At 48.3% G+C, this 15,994-nt stretch overlaps 1 protein-coding gene across 2 annotated transcripts in view; it reads left to right on the plus strand.

Moving 5' to 3' along the window:
* The first annotated feature begins 4,966 nt into the window (after positions 1-4,966).
* CORO1C (coronin 1C) overlaps positions 4,967-15,994 on the plus strand; it is a 40,222-nt gene continuing 29,194 nt past the window's right edge. Inside the window, exon 1 of one of the 2 annotated variants that reach the window (XM_030285504.4) lies at positions 4,967-5,124. The gene's annotated coding sequence lies outside the window, so the exon portion shown is untranslated. Of the gene's footprint in view, positions 5,141-15,994 lie in introns of both variants that reach the window. The other variant, XM_030285503.4, reaches the window with a different exon arrangement.

Here is a 15,994-nt window from a genome sequence, read left to right on the forward strand (position 1 = left end):
ATACAGCTTGCTTGCTTGCTTTTTTTTTTCCTTTTTTTTTTTTTTTTTTTTTTTCCAGTTCTGCTTTCTTGTCTCTCTCCTCCTCGTTAATCATTCGGAGACAGCAACAAAGGAAATCCCATCTGTTGCAAGCAATTGCTTTGGGTTTATTTGGAGGCCCAACATTTTAATTAGGTATTGGGACCTACCTCCCCTTCACTGCAGAAATAGAAAAGAAATTAAAATATATTTCACAATCCTGTCTAACGATGGAGAAAAATACATGAGGAAATAGATTAACTTGAAATTAGAGGTTTCTTTTTGCTGTAAAAGCTCATTTTTTGATGCCTTTTTTTCCAGCTGAGTTGGGAGGGATGTGTCTGACACCGATGTTGCTGCATAAAAGGTGTGAGAGTGGGGAGATGCAGTAATAGATGTGCTGGATGAAATCTATTGTAAATCATTAATAACAATAGCATCAATTATTAATGCACATCCTGGCCTAATGTTCACTCATTCCTTACCCAGCTCCAGCATCCTCCAGCCTATCCAAGTGGCACAGGAGTGATGTTAGCATGGGCCCTCGCTCCCCACAGAGGATTTTATTGCCCCTTGGGGAGGGCAGTTGTGAATGACCCCAATTCTGGGGTCTGGAAGTAGCACAGAGATGGTTCCATGTCACACAGAGCTGGGAATAAAGCTCAGGGGTGCTGGCTCCCAACGCTGTCCTTTAATCCATGTTTTCCTCTTTCCTTGCTGTGACACTGAGGCACTTCTCCCTTCCTGGCTGTTTCAAAGCATCTGATGGAACATTTTGCTCTCCTTATCTTTATTCCCTAATTCTACAGCTCCCCTTTCTGGCCAAGGATTGAATAAGGCCAGCCCAAAGGGATTTTGCTCTCCCTGTCTCTCTAGACAAACCCTTTGCAGGAGCTGGGGAACACTTCCCTGGGCACAGCACATCCTCCCAGCCAGACACAGAATCGATTTTCCATTTCCAGAGCCCTTTCGTGGTGGTGCTGAGAACAATTTCATCCTGGCAGCTGCTCAACAGTTGATGGGCATGGAAATGTCTCTCAAAAACCAGGATTGGGAATAGTTTCACAAAGCTGTCCCTGCCCACGGACGTGGAGGAATGAAGGCAGAGAAAGTAAATTAATGCTGAGAGTAAATCTAATTCCACACAGGGAAAGTGGATTGGGGAGGGTTTGTCACTGCAAATTCTCTGAAATTCAGATTTCAGAGAATCCCAGAATGGTTTGGGTTGGAAGAAACTTTAAAGACCATCTTAATTCCAACCCCCTGCTATGTGCAGGGAACATTTCCCTGCACTAAAAATCACTAAATCAAATAATGTTCAGTGAAAGGTAAGATCACGTTCCTGATTTCAGCAGGAGCAGCTCTTTCCAGTGCTGCTGGGCCTGGCCTTGATGGGATCCATAAATTATGGAAGCCATAGAAGAAGAAACATGAAAAGATTCAAATTTCATGTGGGAGAACCTGGTAAATAAATATTATTATAAAGTAATAATAATAATAAATCAAAAGGCATCAGGAAATAAATGGATAAATAGGGACATAAAAGTCCTTGAAAAGCTGTATAACTTGGACATGTGCAAACCCAGGGTCCAAGACTGTCCTGTCTGGCATATTTTGCTCGATTTAGAAGTTAAGCTACAAAATAACAGGACTTTAAATTGCTGATCTCTCTAAACCCTCCCTAAGCCATTTCTCTCCATTCAGAATATATTTAGCAATGAGGATTTCAGCAAAACGAAATGTTTGAGGCAAATCCATCCCTCCAATGACCTTACTGATTCCAAAAAATGGGGTTTGTCACCCCTTTGGGATGGCTTAGAGACACCAAAATGAATAAATTAATAAAAATTTCTCCCTTAAAAAAGGTGCCTCAGGTGTTTCTTTGCCTCCTCCAACTACAAACATGGCCTTGGTGGGGAAGGCTGTGGGACACACCTGATGTGGTCCTTGTGAATCAAATCAGGCTCATCCCAGGAGCAAAGCAGGGGGATTTCTTGCAGGGATGGAATTGATGCATATTTGCAGGAGGCTAAATTTAGCAGCTGACATAAGTTTCAGAGGTGGAGTCTATAGCCACGGTGCTGTTTCCGTATAAAGGATGTGAGATAGTTTGCAGCAATCCTGCAGTGATGTAGCTGAGGGGAAAAATGTGTGGGATAGCTAAAAGTGGATTTTTTAATATAAAACCTGAATTTCTGCAATATGTGCTAAACAGGTGCTGGTAAAATGGGGCAAATTTTGGTGTGTTTTTCCTTGTAACTGTAAGGGTTTGGTGTTTTTTCTACAGAAAAATTAGGATTTGTGGCATATTTTGACAAGTTGTTTCACTTGCAGCACTGTGGATAACATTTAAATTGTTTATTAGGGTGGTTTTACTCATCTGAAGTGATGAAAATTAGTGGTTACAGCAGGACCAAAGAGCACATGTAAAACCTAAGCTGTTTCTTCTGTTTGTTGGAGAATTCAGCCTAAAATTCCTGTAATTTCTTCATCACTTGGTGATCTAAACAGCTCATTAATCCCAGACAGGATCTGGGTGTTCTTTGGAGTGTTTCCTTCCAGCTGTTCTAGGAAGCTCTGGTAAAAATTCCACAGGTATTATTTCCACCTGTGTCCATCTTTAGCTACTCTTCCAGCACTGTGTCAAGCAAGGAATTTCTATCTCTGCAGGATCCACCCTTCCCAAGGCAGCTCTTGAGAGGATTAGGCTTCAATCAGATTTCTCAGGACAAATTTCACTTTTGTGTCCTCTGTGTGTCACTTTCTTTTCAGTTGGAGGCCAAAAATCTTCTTTGGTTCCCCTTCTGAGCTGGTGGGCAGTACTGGGTGCTGCTGCCTTCGTTCTTGTTTTCTAGTCCAGGCTAAAGCATTGCTTGGTACACAAATAAAATATCAGTTTTATAAAATTTAATCCCCCACACACACAGTTTTGAGACTTCTAATAAATTAAGGATGGGCAAACAGGACTTTCAGCTCTATCACTGACTCATTCTGTGACCTCCAGCACATCATGTACGTACATGGAAAATGTGAATCACAACCTAAATTTCTTAAACTCCATGTTACCTGCAGCTCTGCTCCAAGGCTTCTTTCCTTTTCTTCTCTCTTAGCTTTAAAGGGATTGTTTGAGGGAGCAGGGTGGTGTAATTGTGCTGGGCTGGCTTTCAGAAAGAAGCTATTGATTAATTTCAGGGTAATTGTTGTCATGGGCAAGGGTGTAGCCTTGCCACTGCAATCTCTGTTTGTATAATTTTTTTATCAAGGTGTTGCTCAGTAGGTGAGAGAGGCTTTCCTGCTTGTTGGATCAGTAGTTACATTTAGTGTCAAAGGTTAATAAATGCAGGATAATATTTGTTTAATCTGTAGCTACTGATGTTTCCATCAGCTGTGACAGTCAGACCAGGACAAATGTATCTCCCCGAGGTTTTCCGTGGGTTTTAACACCAGCTATCACTCAATTCATGGTCCTGTCACAGCCCTGTGGGGGAAGAGGAGGGCTCCCAGCTCAGCGCATCATGACACACATTCCTCCAAATTCTGAAGGATTAGAAGAGGGTGATGCTCCCCTAAAACATCACCCCCCCTTTAAGCACCAAACCGCACATGCAAATGAACGTGCAAAGGTCGGCCCAAACGGATGAGGAAGCTCGAGGAGTTTTGGTTTTGGCCATGTATGGTAACACTGAGGGCTGTGGGCTCTGCTCGGGTGTTGTTCACCCGCCCCTCGGGCTCCCTGAGGCCGCAGTGGCCCCGAGTGTGGCGGTGTCACCTGTGTGCAGCCAGGTGTGTGTGCAAAGTGCTCGCCTGACCCGTCACAACAGCTACACACAGCTACAAACCTTACCCCTCAAAGCGCAGCATCTCCAACTTGTATAACCACAGCGCGATGGGGAGAACCTCTGGTTTCAAACCTCTGCCCTGCGTGTCTCGTTGAAGTCTGGCTCTTAGCAGGAATTGAGCTCTGCAGTCTTTAGCAGGGGCTTCGGTCACCGTCCTTTTTCCGCCACTGTGGAAAGTCACAGCCACTGTGACTTGGTGTGACAGTGTGAGGTGATGTGGTTGTTTTCTTGTGGAGCTAAGGGTTCTCCTCAGCCTCTGAGGACAGCGGATCATCTCACCCTCAGGGCAGACACGGCCGATCCCTCAGGGAGGACACGATCAGTCCCTCAGGGAGGACATGACTGTTCCCTCAGGGAGGACATGACCAATCCCGCAGGGATGTCATGACCGGTCCCTCAGGGAAAACACAATCGGCCCCTCAGGGAGGACATGACTGGTCCCTCAGGGATCGCTCTCTCAGGGATGAGACGATCCGTGCCTCAGGGATAACATGATCGATCCCTCAGGGCAGACACGGCCGATCCCTCAGAGAGGACAGGATCAGTCCCTCAGGGAGGACATGACCTGTCCCTCAGGGATCGCTCTCTCAGGAATGAGACGATCCGTGCCTCAGGGCAGACACGGCCGATCCCTCAGTGAGGACATGACCGGTCCCTCAGGGAGAACACAATCGGCCCCTCAGGGAGGACATGACCGTTTCCTCAGGGATCGGTCCCTCAGGGATGAGACGATCCGTGCCTCAGGGCAGACACGGCCGATCCCTCAGGCATGAGATGACTGATCCCCAGGGATGACATGACCAGTCCCTCGGAGCGGACAGGACCGGTCCACAGGGAGGACATGACGAGACCCTCGGAGTGGACATGACTGGTGCACAGGGAGGACATGACCTGTCCCCAGGGCGGTCACGACCGACCCCTCAGCTCCCTCATCACCTCCCGCCCCCACTCGCCGCTGAGGGGCGGCGGGGCGGGGCCCGAGAGCGCGCGACCGCTGGTGGCGGGGAGAGCCGCGCGGCCATTGGCTGGCGGAGCCGTCACTCACTGCTCCACCCGTCCCGCCGAGCGAGGCTGGAGTGGGCGGGGCCAGCCCGGAGGGGGCGGGAACCTCTTGTGGGCGTGTCCAGCGCTGGGCGTGGCCCGCGGCCGCTGTGCCCCGCCCCGCCCCGCGGCGCTCAGTCGGGCGGCGGCGGCGGGCGGAGGAGGAGGCGGAGGCGGCGGTTCCGCCGGGCTGAGGAGCGGACGCGGGAGGCGGCTCGGGATCGCGGTGCGGCTCGGGGGCGGTGAGGGCGACCGGGGAGAACTGGGTAGCAGCACCGGCGAGCGAGGCTGCGGCTGGGCGGGCGGCGCGGTGCCCGCGGGCAGGGCGGGGGGTCCGGCCGGGCGGGCCCTTCCCGCGCGGGGCCGCCGAGCTCTCCGTGAGGCGGCGGCCGCTGTCAGCGCGGGGCCCGCGGCGGCAGCGCCCTCCCCGCACCGCCTCGGCCCCGGCCGCTCCCCGCTCCTCCTTATTAGGCAGCGGCGCGGGGTCGCCGCCGCATCCGCATCCGGCCGGGGCCGCCGGGCAGGGCAAGCCCGGGGCGGGGCGGCGGCGCCGGGCACCTGATGCCGCGGAGGGGACAGCGCTGGGGGGGCTTTTGTTCAGCACATTTTCTTTTTTTTTTTTCTTTTTTTTTTTTTTCCCCGTTTTTCTTTTCTGCCCGGCGATGCAGCAGCCGCTCGGTGCCACCGGCGTGTGCCGCCCCCGGAGCGCCCGTCCCCGCCGTGCACCATGGCAGAGGACAAAAGATGAGCGCCCTGATGGGGGTTTAGTTTGGGTTTATTTTCCGCAGGCTCCTCTAGAACAGGTCCTTGTCACGCCGTTATTAGGGGCTCGTTCGAGGCTGTGCAGATGTGTAGACTCGTGTGCTGTGTGACATGTCATTGAATCACCAGGGGATCCCAGGGTGGTTTGGGTTGGAAAGGACCTTAAGGACCATCTCATTCTATCCTTTTGCCGTGGGCTGATGTCCCTGGGCTTTGTTTTCCTATGCAGGAAGCCACGTTGTTTAAGAGTGATATGCCAAAGGCTGAAATTGAAAGGCTGTGCTTTATGAAATTCCCACTGATTCCTTTAACAGCACGAGGGAAGATCTTGGACACATGGGCAGGTGTCCAACACCACCACACAGAGGTTCAGCTGTAGGACATTGTTATGCCTTAACTGACTGATTGCACAGGAGAGAGGTCTGAAAAAAGCAGAAAATAAAAAAAAGGCAGTGAAAGGTGCCAGGAAACAAAAGTGAACCCAATGGAAGCAGTTTTATTGTTGAAGATAAGTGAGATGCATTAGGGTTGGGGTTTTTTTAGCAGCTGGAGTTGGTCTGAGCACGTCTGTTCGTGCAGATGTGCGTGGGGATTACTGGAGCAAGACCAAGGACGGTGGCAAAATTCAGAGAGGGATGTTCTGAACGCACCAGGCTGCAGTTGATTTTTCGGTTCGCTGCTGAATTTCCCGATTTTGTTTTAATTTTAGGCCAGGCTGTTCCCAAATAACCTGGTGCTATCCTGTCCCTCTGTGTGCCTCCATGGCACGCGTGAGGGAAGCTCTGGAGTGTGGGAAAATGGTGTGAACTGGCACAGCATGTCCTGGGAGAAGCGTGTTTGGATGTGGGGAAAGCAGCGGGTGTCGTGTGCGGGAGGCAGGAGAGGGTTTATTCCATTTTCATTTGAATAACGAGCGTTGAATCATCTTTTCTGCTCAAGGGGGGGGAAAAATCCAGATGGCTGTGTGCTTACAGGAAGGTTTTATTGCAGCTAATAGTGGTGTTTGCTAAGGACTGTGTACACAGAGGTAGAAGATCAAATACTTTTGTGGCAATGCCTGTTTATTTTGGGTATTTGTGTTTTTCTGTGTTTTCGGTAGCCCCAGTCAGACCTGACACACTCAGGGACACACCAGGGAGCATTTGCTTGGTGTTTGTTTCAGTACAGCACTTCATAATAGTAATTTTTCGATGGTCACTTGTAGCCTTTTATCCAGATTGCTTTAATCAGCATTTGTGTTCTCTGTTGGCATTGCTCTGTCTTCTCCTGAGCTGTCTTTTCAAACATCATTGGATTTTTTCAAGTGAAATCTTCATGCTTATTGCATCTGTCACTTCTGGGATTCACTCCAAGCGAAAGGCAGGGATTCAGTTTAATGGCAGTGAGGAGGAATGTGCAGAAGGGAGAAATATCAGCTTTTCCCTGGGTGATGCAGCACAGGGTGTCGAGCTCTGCCCTCGGTGACATCGTGGTGGCCACGTCCAAATCTGACAGCTTCGTAAAATGCTTCATTAAACCAAAACGTTGTGTTGTGACGGGGAGGGAATTTATGCTGCTGGGTTTCATTTGGTGATCGATTCCGAGGAATATCCCTGGGATGCCAGCTTCCTATTCTGAAGACACGAGCAAAACACTTCCTGGCCTGAGTTTGCAGCTTGGTGAGGTCATCAGTGCACCACTCCCAGGGCCAGGAATGTCCTCTTGGGCAAGCTCACAGGCACATTTTCACTCGACTTTTAAAGTCTGGGTTTGTTTGTTTTCATTTTGTTTTCCTGAGGTTTTTGTGATAATCTCAGCCCTTCTCCGAGGATGTGTTGGAACAGAAACTCACTGAGGATTTGAAGTGCCCCAGTTTAAGCCTTTGCAGGGCATAGGAACAACAATTAAATGTCTGTGTTCTCCTCTAGCTTGCTCCCTGTAGTCTCCCCCGCTTAATATTTTTGGGCTGGTGGGTAACTCTGAAATTGGTATGATTAGAAACTGCTTAGAGCTTCAGTTTAGGCAGCTCCTGGAGCCATGTGTGAAGAGTCAGGCTGCTGGTGGCTTGTGGCTGACAAGATGGGAGCTGCTGAGTTTTTGTCACATTCTGCACAGTTGCAGGTGGTGGTGAACACCAAGTTAAAATAAAGCACAAAAAGGTTTTGGGCTTAGCTGAGTGATTCAGGAAAGCAGCAGTGAAAGTTCATTTTTCTGGATGTGTTGGCTCTGCCAGTGTGGTTGGAATTGTTTACTGGGCCCTTTCTTTTTATCTCTTAATAGGATTGCTTTGTTCTGCCATTCCTCCTGTGAGTAACTGTGCAAAAAAAATGGATTATTTGTTTCTTTTTGAGGTTATAATTGTTCAGTGCATGACTTTTTGTGGCTTTTCTCATCTCAAACCACACATAGGCATGTGAAATACCAGCATGACACAGAACTGCTCAGCTGCTCCCAGGTTCCACTGGCAGCTTTGCAGGGCTTGTCCTTGGAGGAACAAATTGTCTGGAGAGGATCCTAATGGAATATACCAGCCATTAGTTGTATCACCAGCCATTAGTTGTGTTTGTGGGGCTGTGTAGGGAATATAAATCCAATCAGAATTAATGGCTGGAGATAATGATATAGCTGGAAAGTAGAAGATGGCTGTTGGGCAAGTGGATAATTTTACTTTATTCCCCTCCCATGAAATTCTTGATGCCAGTAAGACAGGAGGGATCCCTTGGAGGAGACACCTTCCTATGGAGTCACAAAATACTCCTCAAATGGAAGAGGATTCTGTGATGGAACATCCTGAAAACTTTAAAATCCTGCTCTGTAGGTCAGGAAGTTGACAGAGAAATATTGAAATTGGCATCTGCTGCTGCCTCAAAAGGGAAAAAGAAGGGTTTTGAAGACTTCTGATGTGCCCATGGTGGATGGAAGAGATCTCATTGGTCTGGAAGTGACAAAACGTGGCTTTTTGAACCATTTCTCCTCTGTGCTGATGATTTAGAGGGAGAATCAAGGCAGAATCACCTGCACTAGGGAAAGGACAATTTCTTCAGCATGACCACTTTGCTTCTTCCACACCACTGGCTTTGTCTCAGTCCATGTTGTGTTGGTGATAACAATAAGTGATCTCTAATCTGCTTTTTGCTGAGCCTGTGGTGACGTTTGAGGTCTGGCTCTTGGTGGGAGAAGTTGCAGTGACTCTGACATTGAGCTGGGCCTCTCAGCCCAGCATAATTAGGTTTGTCTTGTTTTCCTTTTTTAATAATTGAATTTGAAAGAGCAATGGAAATAAACCAGTGGTGGGATCTGACTTAAAGTGATTAAGGCTCAGCCTGATGCTGAGATGAGCTCAGAGCTCTCCTTGGGGTGTTGCTGAGCCATGCTTGAGGCCAAATGTTCTCCTTAGGAAGGACCAGGGTTTCCCTGTGGCTTTCCAGATTTTGGCTGCCATGTATGTAGGAACAAGCACGGAGGTAATAATTCTTCCGAGTTGAATATTAAGGCACATTTCTGCATTTTTAGCAGATGTGTCTGAGTAGGATTTCCTAAAACTCCATGGGAATGATGTGTCTGAGACTACTCCTTGTTTGCATCCCTGTATGAACCTGGGCAGTGCATTGCACCTGCAGTTTCTGGTTTAAGTAATCTCTGGAAAATGGAGTTCAAATCACTCAGTTCTCAGTATTTGGAAATATGGGAACTTCCCCTCCCTCCCCTTGGTTCTGCATATAGTTGCCATAGAGACCGTGTTCCGGAGTCCTTGAAAATCCATTGTTTCTCCCAAATAAACATAAAAATCTGCAGTATTAAAGCAGCACATTTTGCATCATCCCATTCCTAAGCATTCCTTCATTAGGAATTGTTGTGACAGGACAAGGAGCAATGGATTCAAACTGAAAGAGGGGAAATTTGACTTAAGTTTAAGGACAAAATCCTTCCCTGTGAGGGTGGCAAGGCCCTGGCACAGGGTGTCCAGAGAAGCTGTGGCTGCCCCTGGATCCCTGGAAATGCCCAAGGTCAGGTTGGACAGGACTTGGAGCAACCTGGGAGCGTGGAAGGTGTCCCTGCCCATGGCAGGAGGTGGAATGGGATGGGCTTTAAGATCCCTGCTAATCCAAACCAGTCTGTAAACCTGATGGCTTGACATTTTACAGTGTGCCAGATCTGGATGCTGGACAAACTGATAATGGGTGTAATTAGCAGCTCCAGGGATTAGCAGGCAGGAACAAATTCAATCCGTAGGAAGCAGCGTGTCCCTTGGGAACTGGGCAAACTGGCCATGCTGGGCAGATGATGGCTTGATAGGGAAGATTGTCATCAGCAAAGCCTCAATGCTCAGGCACCTGCTCAGGGCTGGAATTACCTCCTGGTAATTTTTTTTTTCCCTTCCCTTTTCACTTTAAATACTTAAAAACCCATCTTGGTTTGTTGCTTCCTGCTGGAATCTGGATCCCCCAGCTGACTCAGGGTGTCTGCTTGGCATTTCCTTGGCATTTTTCATCATACCTGTGTGAAACAGATTGGTATCCTTCCTTCCAAGCTGGGAATGTGAGGTGACACATATTACTCAGGGTCTGGCAGGTCCCAGGCTGGGAATGCTTCTAGCACATACTACTTGTAGCATGTACTACTAAATGGAGTTGTTGTTTTACACATGCTTCAGGTATTTGCCCCAGCACACATGGTGAGATGTGTACGTGTGGATAAATGACCGTTGTTACACTTTAATTTCTTACTTAATTCCCTTCTGCAGCACTTATATAATGATACCATATCTTGGAGGCTGGAGGCCCAAAGCTATCTCATTCAAAACAGGAGGTGTATTGCATTTTTTTTTTAAGTTTTCAGTGATACTTTTGAAAGTTTATTTGAATTTTTGGATCTGCTGAGATCAATTTGCAAGGCAGGAGAGAATCCTGAGCCAACTTAGACAAACACAAGTTGCCAGACATTCCTCTGCAATATATTCTGCTTTAGCACAGCCTGAAGGGTGGGCACAAAACTCTTCTAGCTCAGTGTTGCTGTGCTTCCAGCATCTTTTTCTTGGCCACTGCCAGGAAAATTGCTCCTTTCTGGAACAATTTGTTCTCTGTGGTATTTTAAGGTGCTGCTGTTTAAGGTGGGTGCCCGTGGTTAGGGTCAGGCTACCCTGAGGTTATCTCTCTGTTCTTCCCTTGGCTCCCTGATGTTTCTTTGGGGGTAAAGGTTATCTTTTTGTTCTTTGTATCCCTGCTTTGCCACATCCATCTTCTGCTCTACTCAGGGTATTCTTAAGTGCTCTGCAAGCTCCCATAAAAACCAGCTGGGCTTATCTGGGTGTAATTCTGTTGTTTTGGCTGGGCTCCTCTGGAGCTGCTGGAAATGCCACTGGGATTCCCAAAGGACTGGAAGTGTGGGCTGCACGTGCAGCAATGTGACTGTCAAGCCAACAGGTAAGTAAAGCTTAAAGGTCATCAAGGCACAGGCTGTAATTCTTCACTGGAAACCAGTTATTCAGCCAGCTGAAGGTCCAAGAATTCCCCAAGCAATCAGCTTTTGCCCAGTGCTGGGGTGGGTGTGATTCTCCCTGTCAGGGAATCTCAGAGGTGCATGTGGGGCCATGGAGGTGTCAAGGACAAAGGCAGGAATCTGAAATCTGTTGAAATGTTTATTAAAGCTCCTTAATAGACTAAATCCACTTCCCTGAGTTAATTTTTGGTTTCTTACCTGCCCAGAGAAATGAGAAAGGTGCTTTGTGCCACCCTCATGGTTTGACACCAGGTAGTGCTCCCTCATTGTCATCCCACGACAGGTCAGTGACAAATCTGTAGGACAGAGGAAAGGTGTTTGAACTTGGAAGCCTCTGCTAAAACAGATGTTTGAGGGGCTGTCATTGGCATATTGAGACAGGGATTTAAAATCAAGTTAGCAGATTGAACTATCTGGATTTAAGTTTCAGCCTCCTCCAGCCCCGTCCTCCCTCCCCCAGCCCTGATTTCAAATTGCACGTTACAGAAACAGGACGGAATGACAATGGTGCTCTTGGAATTATAGGCTGCTTGGCCAGAAGAGCTGGCAGGACAGCAATGGAAATGTGGAGAAATACACGCCAGTTCCAACTGGGAGCACTGAGATTCATTTTGCAGCTTGTTTGTACTGCATTAAAATCTGAGATGTTGGCGTCCTGGGGTGAGGATGTTGTCTTGTCTTTGACAATTCACCATTGTTGGGGTTATTTTGAGAACATTAAAGGCAGTTCAGTGTGGGGGCCTCACCTGTTGGGTGGGTGTTGTTGAGAAGTGGAAGAAGGTGTTACTCAGGATGTTCCAGCCAAGCTCATTGTGACTTTTTGGAGCTGAGTGTGTCCACTCAAAACTCCAGTGTGATGGACCACGCTGCTCTGTGCTGTACCTCCAGTCTCCCTGAGATGTTCTCCAGGACTCCAGCCCATCCTGTTTGCTGTTACAGCAGAAGATGTGGTGCTATCCATGAGGTGCTATTGCACTTGGTCATCCTGCTGCTCCCAGGCCACATTCCCCCAGGCAGCTCCTGCTTCTCTGCAGGCTCCAGGCAGGTCTGGGAGCTGTGCTCGGTCCAGCAGAGCTCAGAGCTGCTGTGGTCAGGCTGGGTCATGTGGAGAACGCTGCTCCTGGCTTGGTCAGTCTGACTCACTCTTGGCCAGGCTCTTTGGGAGCCTTGGTTGTGCTGATCTGTTGTTTCTGCCTTATTCCAGAGTTGGGAGGAATTTGTGTCCCAGTTAATTTGGTGTTTGGAGCAGAGGGTTCTGGCAGGTCCTGGTTCCCTGATGGTGCAGTGCTATAGGAGAACTGGGACCTGCAACCTTTTGTCTGTGTTTCTCTTAAAACACCTTTAATGTTTAGAATTTTTTCCTATGGATGCCAAGGGATGTTGCAATTGAGGAATAAAAACCAGCTTGTCTATTCCTTTGGGGATTGGGCTGGAGCCCCTCTGCCATGGAGCCAGGCTGGGAGAGCTGGGGGTGCTCACCTGGAGAAGAGAAGAGAAGGCTCCAGGGAGACCTTAAAGCCCCTTCAAGGGACTTAGGGACTTGCCTAAAGGGGCTCCAGGAGAGCTGGAGAGGGACTTTGGACAAGGGACAACATCAAAAAGGTGATTGCTTGGGAGTGCTGGGATCTGGTGGCAATTTGGTGAGAATTTCATGAAACTGTGCTGGGGAACAACTCTTTTTCTGTTCATAACCACCAACCTTTCCCCCCCCCAAAAAAAAAAAAAAGCCTCCAGTGCATCTCAGGAATATGGTCTGGGAAACGCTGGCATGTAACCTTTGAGTGAGAGAGGAATCCAGCGGGTTGGGGCAGCAGCTCTGACCAGATTGCTACTTCCCTGTTAGCTCTGATAAGAGAACTAGGTCAGTGCTGGGGAAAAGCATTTTATCACTGGATTCCCTCTGCTGGAATCCTGGGAGAGCCATGTGCTCCTGACTGTGTTTCCCTTGGGATCACGGTGTGGTCTGGAGCCCTGTTCTTCCCTCCTCCCCATGGGTGTCAGGAGCATCCCTGGGGCTGCTGTGATGTCTCTGGCTGCAGCTCCCAGAGCTGTTATTGAGGATATTGCTCTGTCTCTTGGCAGTGGATGGGATACAGTGTGCAAAGAAGCTTCTCTGGTGTTTATTCCAGTGGAAAAGAAAAGGAAGGATTTTGGAGGGGATGATGTGAAAGGCCACGGCATTCTGTGGTGGCTGCTGGAACAGCAGTGTCGGAGGTGGGAGTGTGTGGGAGGTTTCCCTTTCCTTGTCCAGTAAAAAGCTTCTGTGGTGTCCAGTCACTGTGCAACTGTCTCTGCTGGCAGCAAAACCAGAAGCTGAAATGCGGGGATCACAAAATCTCAGAATGGTTTGGGTTGGAAGGGGCTTTAAAGCTCATCTCCTTCCCCCCCTGCCATGGGCAGGGACACCTTCCTTGCTCCAGCCTAGATTTGAATTCACTGAGGCACCTGGAATGTTCAATCCCTGCTCTCTTAGCTCTGTATTTTCTATGCTACTTGCCTTAGAGATTTTGTCCTGAGTTTTAATCCTTTATTTTTATCTCCAGTTTGCTCTCCTCTTATCATTTTAATACCCTCTTTTGTCCAGCCTGTGGTAACATCCCCTAAAACATCCCCCACCACCTATGTGGGCAGGTAGCTTCAGTGCCAGCTGACAGAGGATGCTCTAAAAGATACAAACCCAAAAAAAAAGAGGTTGTTTGGAGGCTGCTGCTCCAAACAGAGTGCAGCAGAACTCCCATTCCTGCTGGTGTCTCCCTTTGCTGGTTCCCCATCACTCCTGCTGAATTATTTCATGTAATGATTTTTGTGTGCATTCATTGCTCTGCCTTTCTGGTGGATGACACAGATTAAACGAAGCCAGACAACGCTCTCAGTTCGGGGTAATGACTTTAACTGCGGCGTCCTTTTGTCACTGCAAATTATGGTCAATGATGTAATGCTGGATGTGGAGATACAGTGACAACTGTGGGAGTGGTAAGATCATCCCAGAAGGGTTTGGATTGGAAGCTTCAAGCTCATCTCATTCCACCTTCCACAAACCAGGTGATTCCCCAAGAAGATGAATTATATATCCCTGGAAATCTTGAAGTGAAAATAGCCCCGGGCCGGGGGAGATGTGAGATGTGCACACACAGGTAAACCCTCAGGAAATAGAGTCCTTCTTGGTGATCCTGGGAGATTTGAGCTCTACAGGCACTTGTGACTCAAGAGTTCTTCATATTCTGAAGGTTTTCATACGATCATTTCAGGTTACAGCTCTGAAATCCAGAGTTGTATCAAGTGTTTCACAGGTTGCAGCCAACACCTTGCTCTTCGTCCAGAAGAGAAATTTCAGCTTATTCAAAGTTTGGGTTGTGTTACATTTTTGAATGTGCTGGGCTCCACAGTTGAGATATAATCAAATTCCCTGGTAGTTTGTGGTTTAGGTTCCCATCCCAAAATAGAATCTTGCCAGTGGTAGAACAGCTGGAAATTTCAGTATTAAGTTCATATTCCAGCTTTTTGTCTTTAAAATGAAGTGAAATCAGATGGCAGGGTCTTGCTCAACCTAGGCTCAAGTAACCAAAGACTGAAAATAATCTGCACACAAATATGATGTGTTTTGGAATTGTGACCATCTGTAGTAGTGTTCACCTTTGTTTTAAATAACTCTGAACAGCTGAAAACAACAGTTCTGTCAGCAATGGACTGGATGTGGATTGATTGGAAAAGGGATACACAGAGAGAATAGAATTGTTTTTAAAAGCACAGAAACTGCATCAAGGCATTCGTGGCTGCTCCCTTTTTCTGCTGAGCTTTCATGTGAAGTTGTGGGGTGAGCTGAACTTTTTGTGGCCACTTGACATTTCTTTCCCTCCACTTCCTTCTTTGCCCAAGTCTTGCAAGACTTTCTATCATGAGACTGAGTTCTTTGGTTCTGTGGATACTTGGAGGGGGAGATGAAGTTCTCCAAGAGCATGGAGTGACAGGACAACAGGGAATGGGTTCAAACTGAACAAGGGTAGGTTTAGAGGAGATATTAGAAGAAACTGTTCCCTGTGAGGATGGTGAAGCCCAGAGTGCCAAGAGAAGCTGTGGCTGCCCCATCCCTGGAAATGTCCAAGGCCAGATCTGATGGGGCTTGGAGCAACCTGGGCTAGTGGAAGGTGTCCCTGCCCATGACAGGGGGTGAAACTGGGTGAGCTTTAATGCTCCTTCCAAGCCAAACCAAACCTTTCTGGAATTTTATTATACTGATTCCTCCTCCAGCCTTGCTGGTGACATACTGGTGACATTGGTGGCAAGATTTCCCTGGAATAGGTGTGCAGTGTGTGTCCCTGTCCTTGTGGCTGGGCATGGCCCTGGGTCACTGAGAACCCCAGAGCTTACACAGCCAAGGCTCTGGAGTGAAAAACTGCCAGAAGGGAGCGATTAGGAAATATCCTGGAGGTCTCTGTGCCTTTTCTAAGTGTGTGCAGCTCTTGGCTCAGTCCCTGCTCCCTTGGGCCCACAGCAGTGGGACAGAGCTGTCCTTGCCATGAGGAGAATGAGGGGATGGAGGTGTTTTAATGGCCTCAAACCCTCTGAATGCCTCTGTCCTCAGAGGGTGTTCTCTCCATGCCAGGGGCAGGTTGGAACATCCATGGCCTGCTTTGGGTTTAGAATTATATCACACTTCCTAGATTTTTTTTGTAAAACCAGCTCTGAGCACAGAGATGATTTGCTAGTGAGGTTTTGCTGATGAGGCTCAAGTGGCTCAGCCCAGCTGAGGCCACTGGGGCCTCACAGTTGGTACTTGGGAATCCTCTGGGCTTTCCCATGTTGCAGTTTCACCAGTGGGACTATCCCCTGTCCCTGCTGACCCCAGCACCCCAGCC

Source organism: Taeniopygia guttata, chromosome 15 (assembly GCF_048771995.1).
Source record: "Taeniopygia guttata chromosome 15, bTaeGut7.mat, whole genome shotgun sequence".
In the NCBI taxonomy this organism is placed as follows: domain Eukaryota; kingdom Metazoa; phylum Chordata; class Aves; order Passeriformes; family Estrildidae; genus Taeniopygia; species Taeniopygia guttata.